Consider the following 22,017-nt stretch of genomic DNA (forward strand, 5'->3'; position numbering starts at 1 on the left):
TCTCTTGTAAAAGCAATTATAAAGTAATTCAGTGTAGCAATAAAACGACGCAGCTACAAGTGCGTTCTAAAAATTGCAATAAATTTACATGCATTTTAAACTCACATATCGAACTCACGCATCAACTGACCTCTAAAACATATGCTAGATTTGCACCACAGCATTTCATATTTGACAATTTCCTACTCAGTCCACATGATACCGAATTACTTCGCAAAAATGAGTCACGCAATATGTTTAAATTGGCTGGCAACCCTTAAACAACCAGAAAGTGAATCTTTCATGTGAAATATTGACTGTGAATAAAGTGGCAAAAAATGTAAATTTGAGCAAATCCGATTTAAAGAAAGGTTTCTTAATTGGTAGTGTATAAAATAACATAAAAACAGTGTATAATAAAAGCATATTCTGCTAATTAACAATTTGGCGCGCAGAGCTTGAGCAAAGTGAAAAAATACAATAACAAAAACACCAAACGAAAACGTTAAATCAATCAAATATATATCAAACAGAGCCAGCTGCTATAAGCTTGGCCTGCACATATGCAAGCTTTTCGTGCTTCTGCATAATTGAAATTTATTCAGAGTTGTTAACTGACATGTTTTTTTTTTATCTTAAAAAACAAAAAAAAAAAATATAATAATTATTTACAAAATTAAAAATGGGCGTCGGCCATTCCCCACCAAATCGTGGTGGTTCGAAGCAGCAACAACAGCAGCATCAACAACTACTGGAACAGCAGCTGAAACAGCAAGCCTGACAACACTAAAACAACAACAAAAACAGCAACCATTGCTTATAACCCCTTCTTCTCCGTGGAACACACAATGTCAAGAACAAATGAGGCAACAGAAAATTATATAGCAGAAAATTTACTCTAAGAACAGCTGAAGTTGCTACACAACCAAAAAATCGAAGTAACCACTCCCCAATCCGCTCTAAATGAACCTCCCCAAAATCAACAGCAGAGTTTCTCTCCAACGCCTTCAACCAGTAAATCTACTCCAGGTAATGGTTGGCAAACTGTTGTCCACAAAAAAGGCCACGTGATATCCCAGGTAAGCCCAAAATATCCCAAAAACAAGCTAAACTGGATCAGTTTTGGTTAGGTTGCTCCGAGTACTCTGAAAATCGTTTCTCTTCCCTTGAAACTGAAGGAGAAAATATAAAAAACCCAAAGTCACAAGAAGAAAAAATTCCGAAGCCCCACAAATAATTGTTGACAAAGTCAACAATATTACCCCTTTGATACAGCTCTTAAGTCAAAATGCTCCTGACTTTTGAAGCTCATTAACAATGAGCAAGTAAAAGTAGAATCCTCCAGCCCTGAAGTCTACAAAAATAGTTACCCTTCTGGAGCAAAAAGACATCGAATTTTATACATACAGTGGTCACACAATTTATTCGTACCCTTACAGTTTATAAACAGATACACCTGATACTTAGCACGATGTATACACTAGAACGACAGTTACAGATCGTGAAAGCACGCGAACTTATCCATAAATGAAGTGCACGCAAAAATTTAGACGCGATTAGCTCGAATGCGTGTTTTTTAAAAATTACCGTCGCGGTGATCATTATTTATCGAAAACTATTTGACCGGTTTGCATAAACTTTTTTTTTAATTATTCGAAGTTACGACCGCGTGAATCTGAACGGTTTATTTTTTATAAATATTTGCATAGTTCGCTGGAATTAATTTTTTTTTAATTTTTTTAATCAAAAGTCGTGTTTTTGCTGCAAAGCGGTTTTCATATCGAGAAAATTTTTTTTGGGTAAATAAACCGTTCAGATTCACTAAAAAATCTTTTTCTACAATAATCATTTAATTTTTTTCACTTCAGTTCAGCTACCGTGATCACCGCAAGCCTCTTCTAAAAAACGGCGTTTCGGGGGAGGGGCGATATCAACAATAAATAATAATCTATATATATAAAAGAAAGTCATGTTAGTTACACTATTTATAACTCGAGAACGGCTGAACCGATTTGGTGGAGAGGTAGCTTAGAACCAGGATACGGACATAGGGTGCTTTTTATCCCATTCGAACGCGTTTCCGTGAAGTCACTTTAAAATGTAGTATAACAAAAACGCATCTGATATGGAATAACAAAACGCAAATGACAGCTAAACGTAATTTTTTTCTATGGTTAAGTAGAAAATTTGATAATATAAATTTTGTCAGAAATATGTAATCACAGTAATTTGTATTCTCTTTGAACCATCATTATCAATGCCCCGACCAAGACGATCGAATCTTTCCCAACAAAGCCGTAATGCAAGAAGGATACGAAACATTGCAAATGAAACGACTGAAGAAGCACAAGGAATTGCCTGTGAAGAGTTAGTATGGCTCGACATCGTGCTTCTCAACCACAAGAGTAAAGCGAGGAAGCCCGTGAAACGGCTCGGTTGGCAATGCGAAATCGTCGAGAGAATAACAGAGAGCAACAAGTAGATCATTTTCGACGCACAAGAAGAGAGAATTATCAAGTGCTGATTTGAATCGAGCAGCGTTTCGATATGATTGCAACACTGATTACTGCTGGCATCCTAGCGTTTGCATTGGGCCAATGGACGTTGTTTGCGAGTATTGTGGCGCATTGAAGTTTTCGGGAGAAACGCCCGAATTGTGCTGCCTTAGTGGAAGAGTGAAATTGCCATTATTGACTTTTTTGGAGGCGCAATGATTTTACTGTCTGGCGATTTTCGCCAAACACTGCCAGTAATTCCAAGATCAACGGCCGCTGACGAAATAAAAGCTTGCCTCAAATCATAGATTCTATGGCGCTATGTGAAGAAACTTCAACTAACAACAAACATGAGAGTTGCATTACTTAATAATACATCTACTAAAGATTTCTGTGAGCAATTACTGACTATCGGTAATGGTCGAGTACCTGTCGACGAATCGAGCGGATTGATTTCATTTCCTCAGGATTTCTGTTACTTTGTCTCATCGAAAGATCAAGTTATCAATAAAGTATTCCCAAACATCATTAATAACTACAAAAATAATGATTGGTTGAGTGAGCGAGCAATTTTAGCGGCTAAGAATAAAGATGTAGATGACCTAAACTACATAATTCAAAATAATATCATTGGAACAATGCATTCATTCAAATCCATTGACTGTGTAACAAATGAAGATGAAGCTACCAACTATCCAATTGAATTTATAAACTCCTTGGATGTGCCTGGCTTACCACCGCATAATTTACGCCTAAAAGTTGGCTCCGTAGTAATCATGCTTCGAAACATAAGCCCACCAAAACTTTGTAACGGTACGCGTTTGGTGATAAATAAATTGATGAAGAATGTGATTTACGCGATGATACTCAAAGGAAAATTCGAAGGTGAAGAAGTTCTCATTCCGAGGATCCCGATGATCCCAACCGATCTTCCGTTTGAGTTTAAAAGACTTCAATTTCCGATCCGTCTTGCATTCGCCATGACCATTAACAAAGCACAAGGCCAATCCTTGAAAGTTTGTGGTCTGAATCTAGAAAATCAATGTTTCTCACATGGTCAATTATATGTGGCATGTTCACGGGACGGAAAACCATCTGCGTTGTTTGTTCTTGCACCTGATAATAAAACAAAAAATGTCGTGTATCACAAGGTGCTTAACTTAAGAGTGCAATCTATTAAAGCTTAATTGAAATACTTGATTAATAAAAAAATTAACTTAATAAAATCAAAAATCTGCTTTTTTATTGCCTCTAGGGCGGAACAAAGTTCGCCGAGCCAGCTGGTATTTTTTAAAATAAAAACACCAAAATGTATTTTTCGAGAGTTACCTTTCAGTATGACATATGCCTCATTTGAATTAAAGTTCTAAAACATTTTTAAACAGAGGTTGTCCGTAAATTCGGTTTACTGGCGATAGTTTAACGTGACAATGTCATAAGAAAATACTGATGGAATGGTTGCATTTTTCAAAAGAATATTTTAATTTTATTTGTTTGATAGATATTTTGTATGGATATAGAGAAGGAGGTAAATGGAATCGCAATGGAATTGATCAAGTTACATTTACACAAACGTGAAAAATTACGAAACATTTATCAAATTCATGAAAGATATGATCAATTTCGATTGTGCATCAGACGTTAATAAGCCAACAACACTAAGAGGCACCATCATCGATTTGACTTTTTCAAGACATATTACACTCGAAACACTCCCTTTCACTCCCTACTTTTCCTATCATCTTAATCCTATCCAAATTAATAATCCTCATAGAGAAATGGTTCATTACCATGCACACAGGAAGAAGGCATATGCAAATACAAATATCTGAATATATATACAAATGGGCATATACATACATATATATGCTCACTCAAGTAGGAGAGAGCCAGATGTCGAACATTGCCGAACGCGGGGGCCGATTGTGCCTCTTTGTCGTTCGTTCCGCGCTCTCGCTTGCAATTCAAGCAAGATAACGCCGCATTTTTTGGTGCGTGCAGTCGGCTACGTCGAATTATAAGACGTTTTCACGTCAAAAAAATTATGACAATCGTCCATGTTTTCGGGCTCACGAGGGATATAACCCCTTAAGGCAATAACGAAATAAGGCACAATTTTATGCAAAAATATTATTCGTACATAGCCATAAAAGGAATATTTTATTAGAAAAATAATGAAAAAACGAGTATTTAGTACCTACTTTGTTGGGCCGCCTTTGGCTTTAATAACTGCTTCCAAATGTCTTTTATACCGCCTTTGATGTTATTTTGAGTTTTCTGATTCTCCTTTCTAAGAACTCCTAGACATGCTCAATTGGGTTCAGATCCGGTGATTGAGGTGAATATTTAAGTTTCTTACAGTGGTAATAAGCCATTCTTACACCAGATAAGATTCGCGTTTTGGTCATTGCCTTGTTGGAAGAAGAACCCTCTAGCATTCAGTCCTAGTTTAACGGCACTATCATGCAAATTATTCTTACTGAAAATGTTTAAATACAGATGTTTGTCCATTTTATAATCAATAAAAACCATTTTTGCTACTCCAGATGCAACTATGCACCCCCAACCCATTGCATTTCCTTCTCTATGCTTAACGATAGGAATACGATTTTTTTCATTATGTTCTCTATTTTCTTTTCACCAAACTTTTGGAGGCCCATCTGATCCGGAAACATTGAATTTCGACTCATCACTGAATATGACGTTTTTCCAAAAATAATCGGGCTCATTTTTATAACGTTTGGCGAACTCCAATTTCTTCTTTCTGTTAATATCTGAAATGTAGGGCTTACGGCGTGCTACTGTGCTATGATAACCAGCGTTTTGCAGACAATTACTGACTGTTTATGGGCTTACTTTTTATGCAAAGACTCTATATTTCGGCATAGTATCGTGGAGGTTATTTTGGGATTTTCCGCGACTGATGCTACTATTATGCGTTCCGCACGTGAAGTCAATATTTTTCGTCTTCCGGCTTGGTGGTGATTCGCTTCCAATTTACCAGTATTAACTTAATTAGCAATAGAACTTTGCACCATAGAATGCAATTTGCCAATTGTTTTGCCGATTTCGCGCAGAGACTTGTTTTCCAAGAACAATTTAATAACTATTTTACGCATTTCTAATGGTAAATCTGCACTTCCTCCCATTTTGTCACTTTCAATCGAAATATTACGCGCAACTCAAACTGAATCAACGAGAAAAACTAAAAAATACCTATTTTTTATTATTTTTATTTCGTTTTCAGCAATATTAGTAAAAACACAAACGATTTTCATTGTTACTTTTGTAGCAACAATATCATGAACTGAAAGTGTACGAATAAATGTTTTGCAACACATTGCTACGTCTGCCTGCTTTCCTTGGAACCCCTCAGTGTGAGTTGAAATAGCGGGAGTTTTGTTTGCGGCAATTCATAAGGAATGTAACATTCTTACACTGACCCAAAACAAATATATTTTCACAGCAAATATATTGCACAAAGCTAAAGTTTTTTACGTATTACGCAGGGTGTACGAAGAAATTATGTGGCCACTGTATAAGCCAAAACAAAAACGAAACTTCAAGGTAATTCTCAAAAATATGCACGGATCTATGGACACTGAAGAAATCTCTCAAGAGCTTAACAAATATACACAACATCAAGCACAGAATTACAAAAAGGCCACTTCCGATGCTCATTGTCAAAAGGTATGAGATCAAGTATCTATTTAACTCGAAAATTGTGCTTGAACCTTCACCCTTGAAACGTGAGATCCTTATCCTCAATTTGCATGCGTAAAACGAAAACAGATGACGCCAAATGTGCCTTATGCTAAGGAAATCACCCAGCAAATTATAAAGGCGTGATATATAAAAATCTACAGAAGCTGAGATAGTCACCATTGAGAAAAAAGGATGAGTAATCAGCACCTGTCGCTCAAAATATACCAAAACCCATCCCTACTATTCAAGCGCCCAGACAAAGCTTTAACTCACTTTCATACGAGTATTCCCAAGTGGTTAAAATAAAAAATTCCCCGAAATATAAATGCACCCTCAACCCCTAAGCCTAAAGAAACAACATCGAAATCCTTAAGTGAAATGCGAGAAATGATCGCACTCCTCAAACAAGTATTGCAGCAAGTCTCATCAATAATGATAATTCTCGTTGCCCTCACGACACAAAAATTAAGCGTCTCAAAAATAAGAATATTCTACTCTGGGATGCTAATGGGCTCTCCAAACACATATTAGAAATAAAACTGCTTCTTAAATCACATGACGTTGATATTTTCCTAATATCCGAAACTCACTTCACCGATAAAAGCTACTTTTGTATCCCAAATTACAAGTTATATCATACAATATATTTTTTTTTGCCTCCTTTTTAAATTACACCTGTCATATGACACTAAGTAATTCTTTCTACGGCTTGGATTTCATAACATTACTCATTATCAATATTACATTTTGGTTAAGTTTTTGTGTGAGTTTGCAAGTGTATGTACATAGCTTTAAATTATTCTAGTTATCAGCTGAGTTGGGGTTGGTCGTTTGAGCCGCCTGGAGTTTGCCCTTTCTGTTGACGGGAGTTGTCGCATGTCAGTATTTGTATGGTTCATTAAACGGACAATATGATTTATGCTGTGTTTGCGGATTATTTCTGCTACTGTATCGATGTTGAGGTCGCGATGAATATCTTCGTTTGAGACGTACCAAGGTGCATGGGTTATAGTTCTGAGTATTTTTGAATGTAGTCGTTGAATAATGTTAATGTTACTTTTACTTGCAGTTCCCCAGATTGCTATGCTGTATGCCCAGACCGGCACTATCACAGTTTTGTATATAAGGGGTTTATTCAGCAATGACAATTTCGAGTGCCTGCCAAGTAGCCAGTATAGTTGTCGGAATCTGTTTTTTACCTCATTTCTTTTCAACGTAATATGTTCTTTCCAGAGAAGTTTGGAGTCAATAGTCATTCCAAGGTATCTTGCTTTGGTGTCTATCGGTATTTGTGAATTGTTTATTGTCAGATTCTTGTGTCCTACTTTCTTGTTAGAATAAACTACATAAATTGTTTTGCCACTATTGATTTGTATACCCCAAACATTAAACCATGTTAGTGTTTTGTTCAAAATCTGTTGTAACTTGTTTGTTGCTGCTTCTAAGGTTTTATGAGTTGCCAATAGGACCGTGTCATCTGCAAAAGTTGCTATCATGTCGATACTTGCAGGCAAGGGAATATCAGCTGTGTACAGCACATATAGTACAGGCCCTAGTACACTGCCCTGAGGTACATGAGTTGAATGTTGGAGTATTTGTCTCTAAATTTCACATAAGATAATCTGTTTGCTAAACAGCTTTTCATTAACAAATAGTAGTCGCGTGGAAGATACTGTTTAAGTTTAAATATTAAACCCTTGTGCCATACGCTGTCGAAAGCTTTCGCTACATCAAGATACACAGCAACGCATGTGTTTCTTTTATCAATTTCTGACAATATTTTATTTGTTACTCTATGTACCTGTTCTATTGTTGAATGTTTTCTGCGAAATCCGAATTGGTGTGAAGGAAATAAGATTCGCACCTATAGTATGGGGTCAAGGCGGTCAAGTATGAGCTTCTCAAAAAGTTTAGATAATAATGGTAATAATTGGTCTATATGAAGAAGCTTCAGAGGCGTCTTTATTAGGTTTGGGTATTGCGATGATTTCAGCAGCCTTCCAAGGCAGAGGAAAATACTTCATTCGTAATGCTGAGTTAAATATATTTCTTAAGTAGAGAGTGGCTTTGTCAGGTAACTCCTTTAGAATCCCCCCTGTGATTCCGTCATATCCTGGGGATTTATTTACGTAAATTTTTGTCTCAATTGCTATTCGTATTTCTTTCGAAGTTATTTTCTTGATTGATATATTTATGTTATTTGTGAAGTGGGCATGAAATTCAGAATTGTCAATGTCTTGGTTATTATGTTGATTTGTAAATGTTTTTTTAAAATGATCAGCGAGTGTTTTTGCTTTTTCTTTTGGTGCATAACTGCGTTGTCGATTTTTTTGCAAGCCTTCCATAGTGTATAGTTTGTAGCTCTACTAGCTCCCAGTGATGCGATATATTTTTCAAATTTTTCGTCCTTGTCCACTTTTAATATATCTTTAATTTCTTTTGTTGCTATTAAGCCTTTTTTTAATATCTGGTGAACGTGTAGATTGCCATTGTTGCCAATTGCCATTTTCCCAAGATTTTATGGGGTAATTTGTGTTTGTTGTTATTCATCTTGACTATAGGTGTGGAAGTTGTTGTTGCATACAGTATACTGTCAGTGAAGTATACGATTGCGGAGTCAATTTCTTTTTCGCTCTTTAGCGGGCCTTTATTGTTAAGGCTTTGCTCCATAATTTCACGGAAATAGTTCCAGTTCGTATAATTATTGTAAAATTTATGTGTCTTGTAGTTTAGGATAGGACTGGTTTCATAGCTTTATAATATTGGAGAATGGTCAGATGAGAGGTCAAAGCTTGGAGTTATTTTCAGTTGCTCACTTTTAATATCTTTCGTAATGTAAAAGTCAGTTAAATCAGGTCGCTTCTGCATACCAGTTGGCCAATAAGTTGGTTCTCCAGAGCTTAAAAAGTTACTTTTATTTTCTATTGTTGCATCGTAAAGATGTTTTCCTTTCGTGTTTGTTATTCTGGATCCCCATAAGGTATTCTTTGCATTGAAATCTCCGCCTGCAATAAAACGCCCTTCAAGAGTTTTAAGAAAGTCAGAGTATAGAATTTTTATGTTTAGGACGGCAGTATATAGCAGAAAGGGTTAAATGTCCAATAAGGTCCTCAATTTGTATAGATGTCGCTTGCAAGTGGTCCTGTCTATAATGGTTCTCATCAATGCATTTAATGTCTTTATTTATAATTACTGCCGTTCCACCATGTGCCTTGTCATCAGGGTGATTGGTGTGATAAATAGTATAATTAGGAATGTTTAAGTAATTTGCTTCAGACATTAGAGCTGCGTCTATGTTATTGTTTTTTAGGAATGCTTTTAGTTCCAGTGCATGTTGGCTTAGACCATTCTAAAGGATAATTCTTAATTTATCTTGTTTGTTCATTAAGTTTAGCGAAAAGTAACGTGATCATGTTTATCATTGCAGACATTTGTGAGATTAATTGTTTCATCATATCTTTCATCTCTGAAATTTATTTGCTTTCCGTTATAGTTGCTCCAGTAGATTGAGCATCATTTTTAGCGTTTATGGCTGTTACTTGGGCGTAAGATAAATTTGGTGTTGTAGTACTGTGTTGGGTTGTCATATTGTCTAGTGTAGTTTGTAATGCAACTTTTTCTTCTGTGTTTGTAGTTGTGGTGGGATTTTTCTGTCTGAGACTTGAAAATTGCTGTATTTTTAATGATTTATAAATCATACAGCCCTTGTAATTGGTTTTTATCACAGAGACCACATTTTATTTCGTTGATGTCCTTTACTGGACATTCTATGGCTTTATGACTTCCAGCTCATTTGACGCATACAGGTGTTTTGAAACAAAAATTTTTTGTGTGACCGTATTTTTGATAGTTTGTGCATTGAGACAAAGTGCGTTTTCGATGTGGAGGCTCAAATTCAATTTTGCAATGTAGTAGATGTGTAATAGTGTATATATCTTTGTTGTTGGGTTTGGTTTTTAATTCAAGTGTAAACAGTGGCAAAGGTGCTTTAGTAGTAGCGTGTAAGATATGAATATTTGTAACCTCATGTCCAAGTTCACCTAATTCTTTTTTACAATTTCACCTTTATCTGTGGAGTCGTGCAAGTTCCTCAGTATCACTTTAAATTCCCTTGTTACAAATATAGGTGGTGGTTTTGGAGTTTTAGTATTTTGCTGCTCATTAGTGTTGTTTGCCCCACTGTTTTGTGTTACTTTTTTTTTTCATCATCAAGAGAGAGTATATCAAATCTGTTTGATGTCAGAGTATGCGGGATTGATTTGTTATTTGTTGGTTTACTTAACCAGTAGGTTGTAATTGTTTTTTGGTTTGCTAATGTTTTATGTTTTTTGGTGGTTTTTGTTGTTTCTGTATTCTTATCTGGAGAATTACGTATTCTCTTTGGAAGAGAAAGTTCTTTGTTGTTCTCACCTGCTTTTGCCTGCATAACTATGTTTGGGCATGTAGACATGATTGGCGAGTATGAGAAAATTGAAGAGTTTGTAGTAGCGGTTCTGCTAGTTGATGCTGATGTTGCAACTGTTGTGATTGTTGTTGCGTTTGTGAGAGCTACCATGCTGATTAGATCAATTGGAGTTTGGCCAAGAATGATAGAAACAATATTGCGCCCATCAGAGCGTACGTGACGTCACGTTTGCTGAGTTGGGCAGTATTGCCAACCATTTGCTCTTCGCAATAAATTTAGTGCTTTTTTATACCGAAAATGCGACAACTTTTAAGTTTGGTGTTTGTTTCTTTTTGTTTTTAATTTAAGGCTAGCGAAACTTTAGGTTAAAAAAAAACTGTATTATTATACAAAAGAAGTTTAAAAAAGGCCACTCTGAGAAGATTTTAGTGCTAATGAAAATTTTTTTACTCCTATAAAATTTGATAATTTGAAAGTGCAAATTTAATTTTTGGCTTCATTTAAGGCTATGCAAAAATATTAAATGCCCCGCTCTCAACTCTTCTTAAGATTGAAAACCTTTTTACACATTTTAAAAAGCCTTTGAATTTATTGAATGCGAATTAAAACCATAGAGGTGTAATCGTTTCTTCCGGTCATCAATCCTTAGTGAGACATAGAGCATCAAGAGGTGTATTCATAGTAAAAATAAGCAACAAAATACCAGAAAATACTAAAGAAACCATACTGACATTTTTACAAAAAGAGTACCTTATCTAGTTACATAACTTCAAATATAGCAAAAAAGTCGTTCCCTTAATAAAAGAGTCTCGCTTAACAAAAAAAACTCATAAATTAAATTGTACATAAGCATAACACGTTTATTTAAAAAAAAACGCACATTCTACAGACAATTTGTCACGCATACAAAGTTCTTTAAGTAACACAATAAAAATTTCGTGTTTTATTTTCTTTAAATGGGCATTTAGTGCGTTTTTATATCCAAAGCTAGGCAACTCTGCAGTAGCGAGAGAGAGATTTGACTGCCGAAAGCAGAAGAACACCAACAACACCGGCAATCGCGGGCAATGCCACCAGATGTTAAAAAAAAGTAAAGCTAAATAAAACAGAGTGAATTATTTAAATAATTATTAAAAAATGTATATTTTACAAAATTATAAACATTACTTTTAAATAGAATAGGCTAGAAAAATGTCATGTGGAATGAACTAAAACTCCGAGACAAAAAATAATAAAAATAACAAAAAAAAATTCTAAATCAAGTTACGAAAATGGTAATCTGGCCATACTGGAGCTAAAATCACGTAACTAGTTGTCAAATTCGCTGAGTGCAAAGTAACGGGACCACGATGGGCGCCATCTCATTATTCTTTGCATCATGGAGTTTGGCATTGCGCATGCCATGAGAGAGGAGTTGTGGGTATAGAGTTAACGGCGGTTGCGAGGTGAGGTTGCCCAGCTGATGACTCACTCTTTATTTCACTTTCCGAGAACGGAACATTGTAGCTGGAGTTAGTACTTGTTAGTTGCTTTTGCGCTGGTGAGTGGAACCTCTCTTTGGGACAAGGCAGGCATTTTAAATGTTGAATATTTTCACTAGTTGTTTTTATTATTTTTATGTTTGCAAAACAAATGTTGGGCTAAGATAGCACAAGATGAATTGTGTTGCAGTATTAAAGCGTCTATACCGCGGTATGTTTTTATATATTTTACGATTGGTAGATTCACTACGAAACTTTCACGAAACAAGAGCTAATAAAAGCACGTCTGTTCAATCGAAAAGTTTAACGAAAAGCGCATGCTACTACACCATAAAAAAGCACATGCTACTACACCATCAACTACTACAACATTAACTATTATTGCACAGAAGCTATCCAAGCCACGAACATAATTGTGGAAAACCCGCAAAGTCTCTTAGCAATGTCATCAGTTTACAGCCCACCCAAGCATGCTATAAAATCTGAGGAATATGAAAAATTTTTCTCAACCCTCGGCAACAGATTCCTTGCAGGGGGAGACTATAACGCCAAACACACGAAGTTGGGATCTCGAATTCACGGTGAATAATTACTCAGTTGACTCACTTGTTACATGCTGCCTTTACAACAGGAAAACTGATTGGAAGTACTTCCGGACGCTTTTATCCTCAGCAATTGATGTGAAGCGCTCTATCAAGACCAACGAAGATATAACTAATGCTGTAGAGCATTTTAATAGCTGCGTCCAGCAAGCAGTTTGGAAATCCACACTTCCCGTAACAAAGCGACAACGCTCACAGATATCTCGCGTAGTTGAAAAAAAGGGATAGAAAAACGCCGGGTGAGAAAGCATTGGCAACAAACCCGACACCTTGTAGGCAAAAAAACTCTCAACTCGCTTACACAAGATCTCAAGGAACTTCTCAAAAATGAACGTAACTCTCAAATACAAAACTCTCTCAGTAACCTCGATGCATCCTCTGTCTCAAATTACTCCCTTTGAAAAGCAGCAAAAAAGTTCAAAAGGCCAGCCTTAGCACAATCAGCCATTAAAATGGAAAATAACAAATGGGCTAAGTCGGAAATCGATAGGAAATCAACAATAAATCTCATGTGCTAAAAAGCAAAATAGGCAAAAATTGAGAAAAGTTTGCACCACTGGGTGCTTTCCATGAATGTCTTAGTTTTAAGTATAAATATTTTTTAATGCTATTAAACAGATCGCAATAAATAAATGGATAATACAAAAAAAATTTTTGTGCGATAAAAGTCACAAATTAATGGCAACACAACTTGCTTTACTTTATTTCCATCACTTAACTGCTTTACTTTAAATGTGTACGTTCACCTTACGACTGATTACCCTAAAGCTAGGCACAGACGGAAAACAAATCCAAACAATCGATTGAAATTTCAACATATTGATGCATGTGTGGCGCAGTTGGCAAACCGATCGAAAATTGACACAATTTTTTATCAACTTGCAATCGGTTGCATGTGTGTGGCGAAGTTGACGATTTCCCTTCGGGTTTTGCAATTGCTTGTGTGTGTGTGACCCGAAGTTCACGATTTTTCTCACTTCTTTTGAAGTGTGCACATGAGCGGACAAATGACAACAGTAAGCAAAACATTTATTAAGGCAGGCCCATAGTCTTATCTACTAGTGCCTTTCGTAATGTTATATAATTGTAATTATATTTCCATATAAGTAAGTCTCCAACTAACTCTTTCTGCTTACGGTCATTCGTAGTTTTTTCTAGTGCGGTCGCTAATTCTCTCTGAGCTAATTATTTGCTAGCATCCAACTTAACGCTACACGTGTCTTTCTTTTCACAAGTGTTAGTCCATAAATATACCTCATATTGTGATAATTGTGAATTTTCAAAATGCCCTCTGGGGCTACTTACCTAGGGGAGAATAGGTTAGCACTTCTATCTTCTAGTCCGCAATAAAAAAGGAAAAAAACTAATAAATCCCAAGAATCTTTTCTTAATTTACCCTACGTCAACATAACCAAATGCGATGACTCGAAATATATACAATACATAGTTATTAAATCTGTCGACAAAGAAAACCCGTTGTCTAAATACTCATGTTTCTCTGTGCATAAAGCCATATTAGCCATAAGCAAAGAAATAAATTCCATTGCTGAACTCCACGATGGAAGTCTTTGATTAGTTCTTACAAACAAGCATAGAATTGCAGAAAAAATTTTTAACGCTAAAAATCTTCTTGGCGTTTGCCACATTGAATGTTCATATCATGTCAATTTGAATTGTGTCAAAGGTACAATATTTGCGCATTTTCTCTAGGATATGACAGAAACTGAAATCGTTGAAGGTTTAAAGCCACATAGAGTAATCTCCGTATACAAATTTCAAAGGAAAATTAACGATAACGTATGTGCAACACAGCCTTATTGCTTACTTTTAACTCATACTTTCTCCCCGAAAAAATCGACGTAGCTTGGTGGAAGCTCTCAGTTCGACCTTATTTCCTCAACCCCATGCGTTGTAGGTCATGTCAAATTCTTGGGCATACGATGAAGCATTGCAAAAATCTTCCAACTTCCATAACCTGTAATCTGCCTCCTCATATGAACACCAAATGCTTCAAGCCAAAGAAATTCTCAAAATCAAATGCAGCATTCGCGAAGCAACAAAAAAGTGCAAAGCAAGAGCTCTACAAAACTTTTTCCCGCAAACTTACTCTCAAATTATTAGCTAGTTAACAAAAGCAATATTGACAGTTCGACAAAAGACAAAGAAATAAACTTAGTAAATGCACAACAAATTAGCCACTCCACTTCTCTCACTTCGAAACCAAACTCAAATTTTACGCCAATCATTTATTATTCTCACCTCAATTCTCTCACTAGTTCTCATAATAACTCAATGCTTTTCTCTCCTTCTTCTTCATCTTCTTCTAACAGCGATGAGCAACTGTCCCTGGTCTAATTAACGTTATTCCAGATGACATTTATTCGACATTCAACGATTCAAAACGAATATAAATATAGACTCGGCTCACTCTGGCATGCAGATGGAGGAAGCAGTCTAATTCAATTCATCATGTTACCAATTCTATTTTGTTTTTATTTTTTCATTTGTTTCGTTTTTCCGTTTTGCAACGGAATATGAATGGATACTACAACAACTACATGCAACTCGAAATATTACTTAATACCCGCAATTATTCTACTTAATGTAACTCACCTCTCTCATAGCCAATCCTCTTATACTCCCAAAATGTATGTATGTTGGATATTTCCATAACCTAGACCATATAACTGCAAATAAACAGGGAGTATCGCTACTTGTTCGGAAAAATATTCCAGACAAATTATTTCAAATCCAGTCCAGTATTTCAACATTAGCAGTCATAGTGGATATTCCGCTAAAGTTTCTAGCCATGACCATGTACATTCCTCCCACCCAAGAATTTTCCTCAGCGGAAATCACACGCATCTTTTGTAATTTCTCCTCCCAATTTATTTTTGGCGGTGATCTAAATGCTTGGAGTACCAATTGGGGTTCCTCACATACAAATTCAAGAGGGGAAAAGGTTGAAGATGCGGTTTTGCACTCAGACCTCATTTGCCTTAATGATGGATCAGCAACACATTTTTCCACTCATGCATAGTAGTGATCACTATCCAATAATCACCCAACTTAACTGCCTGAGACCTCAGATCACCTTCAAACCTCTATTAAAATTTAATTCTGATGCAGCTGATTGGGAAATATTTCGTTTAAAATGCATACATCTGGGTGAGTGATAACTGGCAGACATCTCACAATGTAAATCCAAAGTCCACAAATATCGTTAAAATCTTGCGATGTGACTTAGTTTTTGCGATCTGACTTATTTGAAGATCTGACTTCAAACATTAACCCTACCACAAGCCCGAAAAAAATATAGGGGGACATAAAAATGTTAACTGGTTGTCCGCGAATTTCAACCTTTTCGCATATTAACTCTTCAAACATAGTGCTATTTTACCCAGCCGATATTTCTGACTTTTTCGCCTCATATTTTTCCTCCCTTTCCTCCAACACGAGCTTTTCTGACAAATTCCGTAATGAAAAAGTTGCAGCTCTTAATAGTAGCTTCTCATTCTCATACCTCCTATGAACGGCTGCAAAACAAATAGAACCAGATATACTTCTACTCAAATATGAACGAGAAGGTATCAATAAAACGGTCCGCGGATGACATATGGCAAAAGTAAATTTTTTGTTTTTTGGTAGGACTGTTATAAGCTTACATGGCAAATTTCAGCGTGATATGTCACATAGTTTGTTTTCTGTACTACTGTAAACAAGTCAAGCTCGAGTGTGTTCTTCGAATTCTCTTTTATGACTTCAATTGTCTCAAAATGTTTTCCACGGAGCGGCAACTTGAGCTTGGGAAACAGGAAAAAGTCACATGGAGCCATATCAGGCGAATACGGTGCTTGCGGAACGATATTAACATTATTTTTGTTCAAATAATCGCAAACAAGACGTGATGTGTGAGCTGGTGCATTATCGTGATGCAAGAACCATGGCTTGTTGTCCCACAATTCCTTCCTTTTAAGACAAATGTTATCGCGCAAACGCTTTAAAACGTTTAAATAATATTCAGCGTTAACCGATTTTGCGATTTGTTCGATTTTCAAACACAATTTCCTTTACTTTTCCGATGTTTTCGTCGTTTACTGATGTTGCTGGACGAAGTTCATGAGGCAAGTTTTCAACCGATGTACGGCCCTCTTTCACCGATTTGTACCACTGGAAAACACGTGCACGCGATAGAGCAGAGTCGCCATTGGTTGTCTGCAACATTTTTAAGGCGTCTGAAGCCGAAATTTTGTTGGAATAACAAAATTTCAAACAAATTCTTTGAATTTCCATCGTTAAATTCGAAGAACACACTCGAGCTTGACTTGTTTACAGTAGCAACTATGTGACATATACAGAAAACAAACTATGTGACATATTACGTTGAAATTTGCCATGTAAGCTTATAACAGTCCTACCAAAAAACAAAAAATTTATTTTTGCCATATGTCATCCGCGGACCGTTTTATTGATACCGTCTCGTTCATATTTGTGCAGAAGGTACAATTATCCGAAATCGACTACGCTCTCAGTTCTGTGAAAGGAAAAACTCCTGGCTCCGACAGGATTTCTTACTCAATGATTCGAAACATTCCCACTTCGATCAAACTTAGGCTGATCAACCTTATCAACAATATTCTTGATAACGGCTCTTTTCCTCAATCCTGGAAATTAGCATGCATTGTTCCCATTCTAATACCCAATAAAACAGTGTCAGAAGTTGATAGCTATAGGCCAATCTCGCTATTATCTTGCCTTGGTAAATTGTTTGAAAAAATCATTGCCAACGGACTCATGTGGTACGCTAATAATAAAAAAATGCTCAGCCCAAACCGAGCTGCATATAGAAAACATCACGGTCCCATTGGCTGTCTTCTACACATTGACAACTTTATTTCAAATGCACTCTCTTCGAGAAATCATATGTATATCGTTGCTTTCAATTGATTTCCAGAAAGCTCTTGATCGAATCGGAATTCATATTATAATGCGCCAATTAGATATATGGGAAGTAGGTCCAAGAATTAGGAAATTTGTAAAGAATTTCCTCTCTAATAGAAAGTGTAAAGAACTTGAGAACTACATTAAGCATTATTAAGTATCTTACTTATAAGAACAGCGCTATACACTCGTCATCACTCATCAACGTTACGAGGGCTCTACTATGATACAATCAAAGATCGATTATGCCATTTTATGGAATATGCGATAAACGCTCATTAAAAATTATATCTACACCTTATCATATTGGCATTCGAAGATCTCTCCGAGCATTTCCAACAACTTCTTTGAGAAATTTATTTCCGGAACAGAAGCATAACCGGCTTGGGCCATCAAAAACATTTCCTTTGCAATTAGGACTATGCAACTCTGAAAAAATCTAGACGGCGTAATTCCACTCTCCTTGATGATTGGAAATTCTACACCCACCACTATACTTCTGTTAATCACAAGAGGATAAAACCCTCCTGCCTTTAAAAATGTTGAAACCTTTTATTCGTTTACGTCTTGGTCACACAATACTCATCCACTCTCATCTTTTGAGTCGTTCTACACCAAACAAATGCCCCAACTGCCACGGAAATTATCACTGGGGCATATATTATCATCCTGCTAAAATGTACAAATGCCCTTCAGTAGGATGTCCCGAAATATTTTTTTTTAGTTTTTCTAAACGCAAGACCTCTTAAAATTTGTGTAATTAATTGTAGATTCCAAAAGTAATTTTTAAATAAAAATGAAATTATATCTTCAGGTCTCTACCGATCTTCAAACTTTAGAATATTTTACCTTTTTTTGTAATTTTTCGCATTTTTTAATTTCGCTGAACTGAATTGAATATACAAAAATATTAACTTTTTTATTACATTCAAGTATAATGTAAACATAATATTTTAATTCGCATGCATTGACAAGTTCCCAATCACTAAATCTTTGCTAGATTTCAACCTGCAAATACCCTCAATTTTCAACATAATTCGAAGTGTTTCTTACCTTAACTAGGGAGTGTTTTCTTCAAAGCCACTCAGTTTCTTGTGTCGTTAAAGTGCAGTTGCGATTGTTTTATTTTTAAAAGTGGATTAAATAATGAGTTTGAGGCGTAGTGAAACTACTTGTGCTATATTGGGACCTTACGAAGAACTTGGCGATCGACAGCTACCAACCATAAAGGACGTCATTAAATATATTTTATTCGTAAAACACGATCTAAAATTGAAGTACAATGGAAAAGATCCATCAAATTCAGATACATTTGCGATTGTTTCTGAAAAATATGCGATATTTGGACCAAAGCTTCGATTCCAATCGTAACAAAAGAACGAATTATTCAATTACAAAAACAACATTTCGAAAAATATCTCCATTTAAAAAGATACCCCAAAAACAAAAGAAGTGATAGCTATGAAAATAAACTGAAATGTTTCTCAGTGTTATCAGAAAAACTCTTCGACGTTGCTGCTTGTAAATGCACTTCTTTCAAATTTTGTTCATGTTTAAAACCTAAAAAAGTTCCCATCAATGAAAGAAATTTTATGTTGGATCAGAGAAATGACAGGAAAATGGCTATTGGCGGAATTGATAAGAAGGAAACGACTAGATTAATGAAACGACAGCAGAGACAAATAGAAGAATCAACAAGGGCAACAAAAAAGTTCTGTTCTACTCAAGAAACCTATTCGGACTCAGCCTGTTATGAAGATGCGATGAGTGAATCTTGTCTGGAAATAAATCCGATATTAGAGGGATCATCGACCAGCATGCCCTCAGTAGAGGCGCCATCAACTTCAACGGCAAATCGAAACACACTGCCGTTGCCTACCGTGGCTAAGGTCTGTGACAGATACGGCTTATCGTTGCGATCTGCTGCGACTGTAACTTCGGCGGTTTTGGCAGACGTTGGCTTGGTTTCTACCAAAGAGTTAACTCTGGTTATTGATAAAAACAAGATCCACAGAGCGGTATCTAAAGCCCGGACCGAAGCTTCAAAAGATATTGGAAGCACCGTTATAAAAAGCATTTACTTTGATGGACGTAAGGACAAGACTCTGATAAATGAGAAAATAGGGAATCGCTACCGTCGCAAAGAAGTTTTAGAAGAACACGTCTCAGTTTTGGCTGAACCTGGATCAATTTATTTAGGTCACACAACGCCGAATCGTGGGACTGGGAAGGAAATTCAGATTTCGATCACAACTTTATTAGAAGGACAACGTTGGAAGTTAGATGACCTGATTTGCGTGGGATGTGACGGAACTGCAACTAATACCGGTTGGAAGGGTGGCGTGATTCAAAATTTAGAGCAATATTTAAAACGGCCACTCCAATGGTGTGTTTGTTTACTTCATGCTAACGAATTACCGCTTCGTCATCTATTTTCTACTTTAGATGGTCCCACTTCTGGGCCTAAAGAATATTCTGGACCTATCGGAAAACAATTAGTTGGCTGTGAAACTAAAACCCCCGTGTCTTTCTGTGCGGTGGCTGGTAATTTGCCTCACTTGCCGAGAAATGTGATCGATGATCTTAGTACAGATCAAAAATACCTTTATCAGATGAGTAATGCTGTATCAACTGGTTTCTGTGCTCCTGAGCTGGCAAACCGTCAACCTGGAAAAATGGCGCACTCGAGATGGCTTACTACTGCTAATCGTATACTCAGACTTTATATAAGTACTCTTCATCCAACAGAAAATTTGAAACTGCTTGTCAATTATGTTGTTAAAGCATACGCCCCGATGTGGTTCCTTATCAAGCAACAAAGTTCTTTTAAGGATGGCGCGAAGCATACTTACCAATTGACTCAGTACTCTCGATTTCTGCCAGAAAATTTGAAATCTGTTGTGGATCCTGTTATCGAAAGAAACGCCTTTTATGCGCACCCAGAAAACCTACTTGTCAGTATGTTATTTGATGAGAGGGATCACATTCGGGAGCTGGCATTACAGAAAATAATAACAGTTAGAGAAAATGAATCTTCAACAAAACTCAGAATATTCAGGCCACCAAAACTTAACTTCTCGGCCCGAGATTACACTGAAATGATTCTATGGGACGAATGCCTAACTACAACACCCCCTGTTCTTCGTCACATTTCAGACGAGGAGCTAAAAAACATGGCAAAAGATAAGATCTTGGAAATCGATGACTTTCCTTGTCATACACAATCAGTGGAAAGGTGTGTAAAACTGGTAACAGAGGCCTCACAACGTGTAACTGCCGCAAGCTCTAGAGATGGTTTCATTAGAACCAGGCTACAATCTCGAGCAGAAATGCCAAATTTTGGGCACAAAAATCTTTTTAAATATTAAGATTCTTTTATTAATTGACCGCTTTACTTCGTTTATTTTATTTTATTGTTCTGTAGTTCACTAATTTGCATAATAAACCAGCTTATGAATTTAACTTTTGTTTTATTTTCGGCATATGGTTCATTCTTGTAAAAATGTAAGATTTAATAAACTTTAACGTTCTGTAGAACCCTCAAGATAATATGTAATTCAAATTTTCTTATGATATTCGTAATCTGTGTAAAATTACGCAAATTTTGACAACTCTTGCGTTTGGATATCTTGAAAAATAAAAAATTTCATACATTGACGGGACACCCTACCCTTCAGCACAGCTTTTGGATGTCCATCCCCTCTTGATCTACTGAAAGAGCCCTCGTCAAATAATATAAAAACAATGTACAACTACCTTAAATCAACTGATTTGCTAATAGCGGTCGCCCCTCGGCAGGCAATGGCAAACCTCCGAGTGAAAAAAGTGAAAAAGCTCCTCATAAAAATATCTGCCGTTCGAAGTCGGCTTGAAACTGTAGGTCCCTCCATTTGTGGAACAACATCAAGACGCACATCACAAATAGGAGGAGGAGCTCGGCCAAACACCTAAAAAGGGTGTACGCGCCAATTATATACAATATATATATATATATATATGTATATGTATGTATATATATATATATATATACATATAAATAACTTGTTTTTATATACAATAAGTTAAGCAAAAATAAAAAAAATAAAAATAAAATAAATGCGCAAAATACCTGCTAAAAATAACAGAAAAAGTAAAAGATGCGTGATATAAATAGTAGTTTTTAGAAGAAACAAATCTTAATTAAGGTTCGTGTAAAAATAAGGAGTATGAAATAACATTAGTTTTCTGTTGGAATGAAGACGGGATTCATTTTAAGAAAAAGTTGAAACTAATTGGGGTATCTACTCATTCACAACTGTTTCTCTTTTTAATAAATTTAATAATATTTTCAACACTTAAACAAGAATAATTTCATTAAAAACCTCTTCATTTTCATCTCGTATCATGTTAACTTTTTAGGAGGAGTTTTT

The 22,017-nt window shown here is 36.1% G+C and overlaps 1 protein-coding gene across 2 annotated transcripts in view; it reads left to right on the forward strand.

Annotated features, from left to right (window-relative positions):
- LOC128861198 (IQ and AAA domain-containing protein 1-like) overlaps positions 1-22,017 on the forward strand; it is a 217,174-nt gene that overhangs the window by 37,196 nt on the left and 157,961 nt on the right. The gene's annotated exons all lie outside the window — the stretch shown is intronic.

This window comes from Anastrepha ludens, chromosome 4, assembly GCF_028408465.1.
Source record: "Anastrepha ludens isolate Willacy chromosome 4, idAnaLude1.1, whole genome shotgun sequence".
NCBI classification, from domain to species: Eukaryota; Metazoa; Arthropoda; class Insecta; order Diptera; family Tephritidae; genus Anastrepha; species Anastrepha ludens.